Raw genomic sequence first — 12579 nt, 5'->3', positions numbered from 1 at the left:
TGATTCCTTTGAATACCCCGCCAACTAATTTAAGGGTCAGAGGCAGGCAGTGCCCTTTTTGGGAACTCCCCTCCCCCGACCACTTTGCCACTCATTTTCACACGCTCCCAGCGCCGGAAACTTCGCTCCCTTCGTTCGTCACCATCGAAGCCTACATGTCCAGTTCGCAGGCCCCACTTGCGGATCTGTCGCCCCGGGAATTTCGGCGTCTGTTGACCAAAACGCGTAACCAATTTTGGCCAACGCCAACGTTACGTTCGATGTGTTGCATGTTGCTGCTGTCGTTGTTTTACTGTTTTCCTGTTTCCCTGTTTCACCGTTTCCCAGTGACCAGCGGCCATTCTCCCCGTTGCATGTGAGTGTCCGCACTTCATCATTACCCGGTCGTTATCGCTTTTTTGAATTTAAATAATGGTCGCTGGGCAGGAAAGTGGAGCCGGAGCTGCTGCCGTGCCAAACTGATTTGAAATGTGCCCGACACTTACAGCGAGTCGCAACCATGTCGATGGTGGCATTGCGTTGCCATCGCCGCTCCGCCTGATTGTTAATGAGATGATGTTGTGGCCCAGAGACCCCGAGAGCTCGACTCGGGAGGGGCCATGCAAGCCTACCGCACTCGAAACGCTCTGGGGGTTTTTATCACACATACGACCCGTGTGCCGTCGCGGCCGTATGCATAATTTGCCCATCTCCATCCCCATACCCGCCGTTCGCCGTCAAAATGATCATTAGAGCACGCGAAAATGTTGTAGGCGAAATATGTTTTCGGTTGGCCTTTGAAATGTCATTTTCGGTTGCCGCCGGTTTCCAGTTCGATTGCAGTGTGGCGCAAAGTGAACGGGGGCGAATGGCCGCTAAATGTCCATATTGTTGCGGTGAGTTTCGATATTTCGTCATTTCGTCGTCTGTCGTCGCATAGACAGTTTTTGCCGAATTTTCAGAGCAAATGCCACAAAACAAGGACGTTGAATCGCTTTATTTTGATACATAAAGGCGGCATCCTGCCGAAATGTACGAAGTGCATGGTCTAATCACAATGCAGACAGCAAAACTAAAATGAAGCAGTGTTTTTCCTCCCCTACTCCACTGCCTGCCAACTGCTGCATCAGCAGCGCCAGAAATGCGGCTATGGAAGCTGACCAGTTCAAGATGCCAAACACGCTCTGGCCCATTGCCATTCCATTCGCCGATTTTGTGGACACCCAAAGCTGTTAGTGGAGTGCTCGTTGACTGGGCACGGAGAAAAACAAAAATGGGAATGGAAAATGGAAAATAAAAAATAGAAAAAGGCGAGCAATTCGCTGACTACCAATCAGTTTGTCGGGCCGGAGTCGAAAGCGCCAAATGTCCATCATCTGCAACGGCAGTTAAAGTGGCCAAAGGCAGGAGCAGGCCAAGGCAAAGCATATAAAATATTTGCCGCAGAGCGCCGACAGAGCGCGGGCAGATGGGCAGAGATGGATGCGGAAAACGGCGAAAATTATGCCCCCTTTTGCGATGAAGGTCGTGGGGGGTTTTCAAGTGCAGATAGAACACGCGTGAGAGGTGCAGATTATGGTTGCATACTTTCTGCGGCTGGGCTCTCCTTGTGCCTGCCTGTGGCTCACGAACTTCCTAGCTCTCCCACACTTGGGCCGCATATCAAAATCTCATAAAATGAAGCATACACCGAGGCACAAACGAATCGTCCCGCCGGCCGTCCCTTTATTTTGGTCCTTTTGGCCGTCCTTTTCCTTCCCTTTGTTAATTGTGCAACGATTCTTTGGTATTTGCTTTGCTGCGCTTGCAGTTTGACTCTTTCGATTCCGTTCTGCTCCCTTTTTATGGCCACTTCTCCGGAGCTGACTGGCTGGTCCGCCCAACCACCACCCACTCATGTGCCATTCTTTGCATGTAATTGTTTGAGGATTTCGAGCGGATTTATTGTTGCTCCCTGGCTGTGTTGTTTTAGCCCTTGAAACATTTGTGTGCTCTGAACATTTGATGGCAATTTGATTTGTCAGTTGTTTAATTTATGACTGCGTGGATTTGTCGAACGATCGGGTCCCAGAACCCGATTTTTCCCATTTCCCTGCCATTCCACTTAATCAATAGTTCGCCACTCTCCCGATTCCTCAACTGGCAGTTCGCCCAGGACCAGGACTCCCGGCTGGTTAGTTTTATGCCTTCGCCAAATAAACTGTTAAAAATGCTGAGAACGCGCGATGTGAGCCAGCCAGAAAGGAAGTTGAAATGGATGTGCAAGTGAAAAAAGTGCAACAACTGACGCCAGAAACAATAAATGCCGCTGAGCACTACAACACAGCCACTGCCAGTACCACTACCACCAAAAAAAAAAAAGGGTACTGAGGAAAATACAAAATAGCAGAAGTGCCAAATGGCCAGCGGAAAATGGTGAAAAAGTCGCAAGTAGCCTGGCAAAACAACAGAGACGAACCACTCGAAGGAGCGCGGGGGAACCAATGTTTGTGCAGGGCGAGAAAAGCGCTGCAGGACGAAAGTCCTTCTTCCCCGGAACAGTTCGCACAGCACATATGGCCGCAGCACAGATACAGCACTCGAGAATCGACGAAAATCCTTTTGCATGTTGTTTTGCAAGTGGGCCGCCACCCTCCGCTACTCCTCCTCCTCCTCCTCCTCGCCCTGGGTTTGGGCCACGTTCTCCCCTTTTTGCTGACGCTGCATCCTCGCTGCTGTGGGTCCAATTCTGCTCGCTTTTATTTCGGCTGTATCTGTACATATTTTTGCAACACTTCATAAACCATAAAGGCAACACCAGACGGAAAATTTAATTTCAAGATCATAATTTTTGGGTTAGCGCTTTCTTCTTGCAAGAGGAACAGCTGCGGATTAGTTGACAAGGGTGGTGGAGGTCTCAAAAGGACCTGTTTATTAAATTTGAACTTGAAGACCAAACGTTTTTTTGGTCTGTGGACGGCAGATAGGTTTCGTAACTCAACTAAATCCCTTGGCAGCTTAGCAGTTAAATCAGCTTAGCAGTAAAATCATCAATAGAAGCTCAGCCTAAGGGGCTATACCAGTGTAATTTTTTTAAAGAATGTACTTAACAGAATGTTTTGAAATTTTTTGCACATTATAAGTTTAGTTTTCAACTTTATTTTTGTTTTACAAACAATTTGAGAAGACAAGGGACTTTGGGCTCTCTGCTGAGGCTTCAAAACGAAAGGAACTCAAACTGCTGACATGATTCCGAAATGAGTGTCTGAAATCGAAAAATTTAAAAAGATTATGAAAGCTACGTTTATTTTGCCCTACAACGACCTACGATCCTTAAAAAAATATCAATTACTAACAAAATGGCGTATCGTGTTTTGGGGTTAAAAATTTACTTTTTTAAATTATGCCAAATGGACCGATATGTCAACTTGTAGTCGAGTTATGATGTCAGCGGTTTTTAAAAATATAGTTACGATAAAAATGCGTTTAAGGTGCAGCGGTGTATGCCTGCGAGCGGTCGCTCTTTAGAACGTTGAGGTCCGACTGTTGCAGAATGTAGCGTCTGCCCTACACATTTACTATATAAGAAGAGGGCTTATATCCACAGTTAGCTGAAGTGTTAATAATGTCGGGATGAAAATATGGATGGAACTTGTGCTTTGCTGCTGCAAGGACTGTGATCAATGAAGCAAATACCACCAAATGATGCACAGAAACAAATTGATACTGGCATTAATTAAATACGGTGTTGATATTGACAATTCACTTTAATGTGTTCGTGTTCCGTCTTGCATTTGTTTTCTTTTTTCGATTTGAGAGTTTCAATATCAATTAAACATTGCTCAAAAATACTGCTCAAATAAACTAAATGATTGGACTGAGGCCACAACCCAGTGAGAAATAGTTTATTATCAGTCGATTCTGGATGAGGGCTGCCGCAGCCCAGTTTACTGCCAGTTGCAGCAGTCAGGTGGAATTTAATTAAGGCTAATCAAGGCGCAGCTTTCGGCCGGAAGCAGGAATGCGCTCCATTCAACGCCACTTCCGGTTGCTTTTCCCTCCCCCTCTGGCCCACCCAGCCGCTTGGACAAACGGATGCGCGAGTGACACGAGTGGCGAGCAAACATTTCATTAGAGCGACTTTCGAGCGCTCTTCCTTTCTTTTCTTTTCTTTTCTTGTCACTGAGCCGCTGCTAATGAGAATTTTTGGCCTGGCTGGCGAATCCTTTCAAGGTGGGCCCTGCGGAAATGGCGTGAAAATTAATTAAATTTAGCAAAAGCAACAGCAACAAAAAGGAAGTCGAGAAGGTGAGCGGAGCAGAGTCACATCTGGGATTGGCGAACAAATGCTAGCCTAATGATAGCTGATTTTGTTTGGCGTTGATTTTCGTTGCATGAATAGCAGATGTCGGCGTTCGCTGGCAATGGGGAAAAAGCCGGGTCGCCAGTCTGTCTATCCGTCTGTCTTCGGGTGGCTCTGGCGGCGCGGATGTCTCCCAGTCAAATATTAAAAAATGTATAAATCATAAACAGATGACGCCGCTTTGCATTCAATTTTTTGGCGTTCTTGTGTCGGCGTTGTAGCTGTTGCTACTTTGCGCATTATTTATTCATAATTTCTTTTTATTGTGTTTTATTGTCAGGGCCGCCTCCCCATCCTTGGCACTAGATCCGTTTGTTCGTCACACGCACAACGAGGCGTATACGTCACGTGCAGGAGTCGAGTCGAGTCGAGTCGAGACGAGACGAGTCGTCGTCGTGTTTTTTACGCCTGCCTAGCTCAGCGCAATCAGTTGACACTTCCTTTAGCATGTCGTCATTTATCTCACAATGGTCTGGTCTGGTCCTCTGCTTATTTTGCAAATTTGTATTTCTTGTACAACTGTCACTGGGACAGTCGAAGTGGGGAACTACGACTGGGACTGACAGTAAAAAGTAACATCCATGTCTCGTTTGGCTGCTCCTGCTGCCATCCCCTTTGGTCCTTCGCTCATCGTCCTTCGTTCTGCCAGTCTGTCCATCTCCATTCACAGTCATCACACATGATTCTTCCGCCTCCAGTCCACCAAAGCAGTTGTCATCAGGGCGAGAGGCTTCTTGGGGCCGGAGAGCTGAGGTGGACATGGGCATGGATGCAGACGAGGGGACTTCGTCAGCTGGGCAATCGTTGTCATTATCAAATGCGTCATGATTTCTTTCGGGGTCGTCAGTCAGTCAGTCATTTACTCCGCAGACTGTTTTGACATATGCATGGTCGTCTTGGAATGCTTAAATGTGCGGGGTTAGCTGGAAAGTTTCCGCAAATTGGTGTCTCAGCCGCCGTTATGAGCTGCCCCACTCAGGAAATCGGATCAGTAACTAATGCAAAACAAGTGGCAAGTTCCCATTGAATTTGGAACCAGCCAAGGGCTGCGAATCACACCACACTTCTGGATTCATTTTTCAACGCTCTGCGCGGCGGGCGGAGGTCCTTTCGGGGGGATGGGGGGCGGTGGGAGGGGGATGGTGCACAAGGGAGGGCATTTCACGGTAGTTAATCCATATGTCGCAGGCGACGTCGCAGCCCTGGGAATGAATTATGTGCGACATGTACGAAAAATTACGCGCAGAAATTGCAATGATGAAAAATGAAATTTATTGTGAGCTGCTGTGGAGAGGGCTTAAGCTCCTCGTGGCAGCAGCGGGCTGGGATCTGCACCCCTTTTAACACGCTTTTTAAATTTATAATGACGCAGGTCGCACAGGATGTAGGATGCAGGATGCGGGGCAAAGGGTACAGGACACAGAACACAGGACACAGTTCTGTTGAGTCGAGCAGCCTAATTTCCAGGGGCTTGGGCAAAAGTTTGCGAGCATTTTAGCGTAGAAAATGCAATAAATTAAGCAAAATACTTGAGTCACCTTGAGCCTCGAGCTGCTGATCCTTGAGGGTTGATGCTCGAGTCGTCCTTTGGGCGACAACACGGCAGCCGTTGTCGAAAGTTTGTTTCCCTGCCCCTTTCAGTTCCTGGCTCTTTTTGTTTGACTGAGCGCGTGATTAAATGTAAAATTGGATTTTTATTATTTGTTTGCAAAATATCCCCTCCCTATTGTCCCCCTGTCCACGCCTTTTGAAAGTTTTCGAATGTCGAGGCTAGGGATAAGAGGACAGCCTGTTCCAGTGCGCATATTTGCGAGTTTCCCTCGGCCAAACCCTTATAATACGATTGCGAAACCTTCCAGCTACCGCGTCAGCTGTTCAGCATGCCGCTGGCATATGTAATGAGTGCACTTGGCGGTGTATTAATTTTGGGATCAGACCATGGAATATGGGAAATAACTAGGCTGGTTGGCCGAAGATGTGCCGGGAATCGAAATGAAACAGGGCCGCCTTGTGGCTCACGCCTGATAACATCCACTCACTCGTCCATTGTGTGCTGGCCGACTGCATAAACATTTGGCGCAATAGCTAAAAACCCGCGCTAATTGACTCTAATTGCAAATGCCCTCCCCGGGTTGCCCATTCCAAAAGGGCCGACGATTATCATTGGGATGCAGGCGGCAATGAATGGATACCGAAATCATTTGGTGCGAGTAATTGCAACAAAATCGACAGTGCTACAGTCAATATGGGCCCCGCCGTTTGTGCCCCATTTTTGGCCCATCAGTAATCGGAGCGGCCATTCAAATCCAAATCGCGACTGGCACGGCAGCTGGAAAAACTCGACTCTAAACGATCGATTGCTGCTGTGTGCAGCCCCAAAATTATGATTCAGCATCCGCTGATTGGCAGTTGGTTAGTTGGTGGGGCCTAACAAAACATTTGGACGCTATAATTCGACGGCAGCAGCGCGGCAAGTCAAATATGATTTACTTTGTTTGGATGCAGGCATTCCCTGACCAGATGCAGAATGCCCTCGTGTCTAAGATGTATTTATCCCAAATGCAAAGACGTAATCAAATTTTGTCACATTCAAAGCACATTTGACACATTTTAAAATTAAATTTTATGGCCAACAAGACGAAGGCATCTCAAGTGGCTGTGGTTTCCCAGGCCTGATAATGGCCAAACAATTTCCGAAATTTGCGCTGGGGGAGCGATGAAGGCAATCACACAGCTTTGTCAGCCAGCCCCCCCACAGCACACACACAGCACACATGCTCGACTGCCGTTGTCGCTGTCGAATGTACTTAAATCCAATTGACAATTTGAAATTAAAATGCCAAAAAGTACTACACACACGACCGCCATAACGAAAAGAGCCGATGCACTAGACGCAGATGCAAAGGAACTAAGGAGTATGCACATTGAATTCGGGTTTCAGATGGTACGAGTACGAATCAGGCAAACTGAGCTGTGGCTCCCCAGCGCTAATCAAGGTCGAACCACACACACAGTTTTTGCCAGTGTACTCGTATAATGAAATGCAACGCTGCGTACTGAGTACTGCGTACTGCATACGCAGCACATCTGGGAGTGTGTTTATCTATGGGTGTGCGTGTTTGTCCCTGGCAGGAATAGAAATTGCAATGTCAGCAATTGGCAGCAGCAAAATCTAAATAAACATTGTCACAAAATGCAACCGAACCCTCCAGTCGGCATCACAGCATCAGAGCATCACAGCATCAGAGCATCGGAGCATCGGAGCATCAGAGTCAGCATCAGTTGGAGCAGCGGTGCAAAAAGGGTTGTCGTTGTCCCGACCGTCGGGCTGTCAATAAAATTGCCAACAGCTACAGGAATGGAGGGGACTGTCCTGGGTGGACGGGTGTGTGGGCGGTGTGTGTGGTGTGTGTCCTGCCAATGGGTAACTAGTTAGACGGCAGAACGCAAATGCAGTTTTGCATTTGTGCCATGTACGCGATGCGGATACATGTAGAGATGGCGAGCGATACACTTGCAGACGTAGGTGGATACAGATTCGGATACAGACACATCCTGTTGCTCCTGGCCCTGTCCCTGTCCCTGGTCCTGGTCCTGGCACTTGGGACTTTTGTCATTTGCTTTATAAATAAATGCATTCTCGTTTGATCGGAGGCGGGGGAAGGAGGAGCTTGCCTGATTTGTCAGCTTGACGCCCTTGATCCACCATTCCTTGCCGTGCACCTATTCGAGTTTCCATTTTGTTTGCCTCGACAGTTTTTCACCAAACCCGACCCCCCGCCCCTGCTCGGCTTAGTCCTTAATGCTCTCCGGTTTCGATTCCATTGTCATCTTGGACATTAGTCGACACCACGTTCGACTCATTTGATTCCGATACAATCCCATCCGTTCTCTGCACCGGAGTCCTTTGCAGACGAGTGTCTGCAAATACCTGCAGGACATCATTTTAATAAACTTACATGGCATCAGATGGCCGGCTGCTGGAGGTAAGCGGACGTAAAAGGACCAGGGAGGGAGTCCTTGCACGACCAGCAGGTTGATTAGAAAAGTTCTGTTATTACAACAGTTTTTCAATTGTTATAGTGCTGCTCGGGAATGGGCTGCGGATGGGGCTCGAGGGTGATGGCACAAAGCGGTGGCTTGTTGGAGCGGAACAATCAGTGATGAGTGGCAGGAGGGCCATAGGATTACGAGATGACAACTCTAAGTTTGAATAATACGGCAGACGGAGGGGCCCTGGAATAACTCATTTCTAATCATTTAGATCCGCACGGCAGCCGCTTCATGAGCGAATGGCACCGCAACCGTCGTTCTGGAGGTATGACCATTGCCACTGCCGTTCGAGTTTTCCGCTTGGAGGACCGACACTTAAGGAACCGAGTACCGAGTGCAATTTACCAGCTTGTTTATAGTACTTTTTCCACTCGCTGCGTTGTGGCGTGCAATCATTTGCACTATTAAAATAAAAAGCGAAAACAAAACAGGTAACAACAAAGGGGGGTGGGTTTTGTGTTTGGGACTAAGGGGTTAAATTTGTCACCCCTACGCCCGTTAACACGTGTTGGTTGTCGTTTCGACAAACCAGCAGCAATCACAACAGCAACAGCAACAGCAACAGCCACCAACACAAAAGGCATTAAAAGTCACCTTTGGTGAAAGGGACATTTCCCGTTTTCGTCCTCGCCCGCCGTCGTTGTCCTTTTGCAATTGTCATTCGCTTTTGTTTTATGTGACTGCAGTTACCCACTCGACCGGCGACTGTTATTGTTGTTGTCAAACTAATTGTACGCAACAAAGAGCAGGGAATGAACATTTTTGTGTGTAAAACATTTGAAAAATTCTTGCAAGGGGCAATTGCACTTGGTGTGTGTGTGTGTGTGTGTTGTTTTTTTTGTCGCATTCGGGAGGGATTGCTAGGATATGGAAATGAATTCGAAATGAGCAAGCAGTGCTAGTTGTAGCTGTGGCTGTTCTGCACGCTCAGCAAATTAAGCCACATAAATAAAAATATATTTTTTATTGTCTGCAGGCCATCTCCTTGCATCCTCCTCAGACTCCAGTCCATTCGCACCGTTTGCACCATTCGCAACACTACGAAACACTACGAAATTTAAATTAGAATTTACAGGGGCGCGAGGGGTTGTGCGAGCAAATGAAACGCTATAAATTATCGCATCCTTTTCGGTGGTTGGTTGCTCTCGTACCCGGATCCACTTCTGTTTCTGTTTCTGTTTCTGTTCCCGCTCCCCTTGGCAGGTAAATTTAAATGCGATTTGTTACGGTTTTGGCTTTTGTCGAAATTCGTTGAAAGTCGCGTGTCCTTGCGGGGCATTCGTTAATTTATTCCTTGGAACACGGAAATATTGCGACAGGTTTTCTTAATTCGATTCTTATGGGTGCTGGCATTAGAGCATGTTTCAGTTTTAATTGGAAACGGAGACAACTTGCGGCTAAAGGGGTTGTCAGCTTGTTAGCTGGGATTATCCACTTCCTGTACTCCCGGATAATCTCAATTTGTTCAAGCACCAAGCATTTCACTACGTAAACTCGAACTTGCGCACCGCCAATACACGAAACTTTCAACTGAAATATTACCGGATAATGTAAAAGAGCAAGCGCTAATGACCCAAAAATCCAGTAATTTAGACTTAAACGTGACCCCCTACTGACCCCTGTGGACCACTAAGTTTGAAATTAACGACCGGGTACCGCTGCCCGAAATTATGATGAAACAGCAAAGATGGCTAGCAACAAAGACCGAATAATGAATACCTTTTAGTGCGGCCCAAGAGAATAGTGATAATCCACGAAGAAAGTTATATGAATTCGGGCACTACCTTTTCTACAATTTACATGACATATTTGAATGAAAGTTTTTAGAAAAAACCAATAGGCTCGCTGAGAGGGTATTACAAATGCTTAGGTGATAAATTTGGCGAATAAGCGACACGAAAGTAAGATATCATCAACAAAATATACTAAAAAAAACTCAGGGATGACAGAGATTGGTATCCACGCTTAGAGTTCTCCACGGAGTACCATTTAGGTAAGGACTTCGCTAAAGCACGCCGCAATTATAATAAAAAAGACAAAAAACGCAATTTGGGTGAAATTTGTTTTCTCCCATGGCGTAAAAATTAAATTCTTGGCGAAACACTCATTAGAAGATATTAGTGTTGGATTTGCTTCTCGTCTTTAAAGTCAGAAGTCAGGGCTCAATCACTTCTCTTGTTCAACGGTTCTCAAGAAGCAATTGTTAGCAGCGAAGAAAGATTTTTAGTTGCGGTTATATAAATAGCAGCAGCATACTTAGTTAAATTAGAAACTACTTACTCAGTAACTATGAATGGAATTGGATCGACACTTACCTGGAAAAAAATATAATAAAAATATCATTTTTAATGGTGGTAAAGATTGGAGAATAACAAATATAGCTTTGATTTTAGTCTGAAAATCTTTGTTTGTAAAAATAAACTCTTATTTTAGTATAAGGCAAATAAAAACAGAAGTTGACAAGCAAAAACTATTCGAAATTCTTTAAAAAAATGTAAGAAAAAAAAATGCTTGCAATCAAAGAATGCATAATGGTAAAATATTATAAGTTCCGTATTTGCATTTTCTTTAAAAAAGAAATGCGACTTTGTCAGCGTTTTTGATCTTACTTCCCAATATGAAAGATAATGCTATATGTTAATCCTTATTGTTAATTAGTTTTCAATTTTCCTAACTGAACCGTGACAAGCGAAAGAAATAGTCGTTTTCTTTTAAACAAACTGACAAAATCGAACTAAAATGGTATTAAAAACAAGCAAATTTTTTTTAAGTCCACTACTTTATACCATTTTGGACATGTATGTCCTTATTGTTGCAATAATAGTGACATGCAAAAAAGAAAGACTAAAGATAGATTTAACAGGCATAGGTTTATTGATTTAACTTCTGTTTATTTATCCTAGTCAAGAATGGTATATTTTCATGTAAAAAAGTATTAACTAGCCCTAACAACAGTAATACTTGATGTAAGAAAACTGATTTTAAATTACTCTAAAAGTGGTAGGCTCAATTTAATTGTAATTCAAGCCCTTGGTTCCTTAAATTTACGTTCTAACTTCCATAGAAAATGTAAATTGTTTCGTTGGCCAACATCTATTGGTTGAAAGCCTAAAAACACATCTCAGTAGCCACTCCGCCTTTTCCCTTTTGTCAAGCAAAAATGCTAATTAAAGTCAGAACGCAATGTTGCGGAAAAATGTTTGCGTCCATGAAGAAAAGAGGGTTGGGGTGAAACACACGAATGGAAACTTTAAGGTCTCTTTGGACTTCTAACTTGTATTTGGGTGCAATGTTTTTGTTCTCGGCATCAAAATTTAAAGCAGAGTGTCGCCCGAAAAAATTATACTCGATTTAATTTTCCAGTTCAGTTCCTGTCTGCTTTCGGAATGGCCGTTTCCCGGACCAGTCACTCCCCCGAACATCTCCCTTAGCTCCAACGTCTATCTCCTTCCCAGGCTCGGTGTTTGGTGTTCGGTGTCAGGTCTGACTGGCCCGGGCTCGGGGCTCTACGGGTTTTAGGTTTTGAGTCTGGGTTCCGGTTCCCGAGTTGACGTTATGCATTGAAATTAATTAAATCACAGCAAACGCAGCAACTGTGCGGGGATAGTGTCCTTTCTCTGGGCCGCGACTGTTATCACACGGCCCTCAACCGAACACCAAAGCAACGAGAGGAGTCGCGCTAAGTCCTTTAATTAGTGGGCTTTGGAATCCTCGATGGAAAACGGAGCAGAACGGCCGTGAGTCCAGTAATTTGCCATCGCCGACATTTTGGGCCGTGGAAAGTCAGCTTTAAGAGCTCGGCTCTGGAATTTAGTTGGAGTTGGACTGCCTAAGCTAATAACCCACAGCCGTGCAACTCCCCAGTCGGCTGGAAATGCACACAAACATGTGACATGAACATCATTTAAAATGTAGAAAATATATTGAAAATTCAGTCAGGCACTTTGGAGTCTCTGCTCTAAACAAACTAAACAATGTCCTGCCCTGTCGGGCAAAAGTGGTCGTATCTATAGAAATTATGCAGGCAAATTTATTATGGCACAGAATTTAAATGAGTTGAAATCGTTGGCATTGTTTTATTTATACGAAATGGGCACTTTGTTGTTGTCCCCCCGCCCCCCCTCGTTGTTGTTGCAATAATGAAAGTTACTCAATCGGAATATTTCAACTTATGTGCTTAACAATCCCATAATAGACACACACCC

This window comes from Drosophila gunungcola, assembly GCF_025200985.1.
Source record: "Drosophila gunungcola strain Sukarami chromosome 3L unlocalized genomic scaffold, Dgunungcola_SK_2 000009F, whole genome shotgun sequence".
Taxonomy (NCBI): domain Eukaryota; kingdom Metazoa; phylum Arthropoda; class Insecta; order Diptera; family Drosophilidae; genus Drosophila; species Drosophila gunungcola.
Note: the sequence above shows the minus strand (reverse complement) of the source record.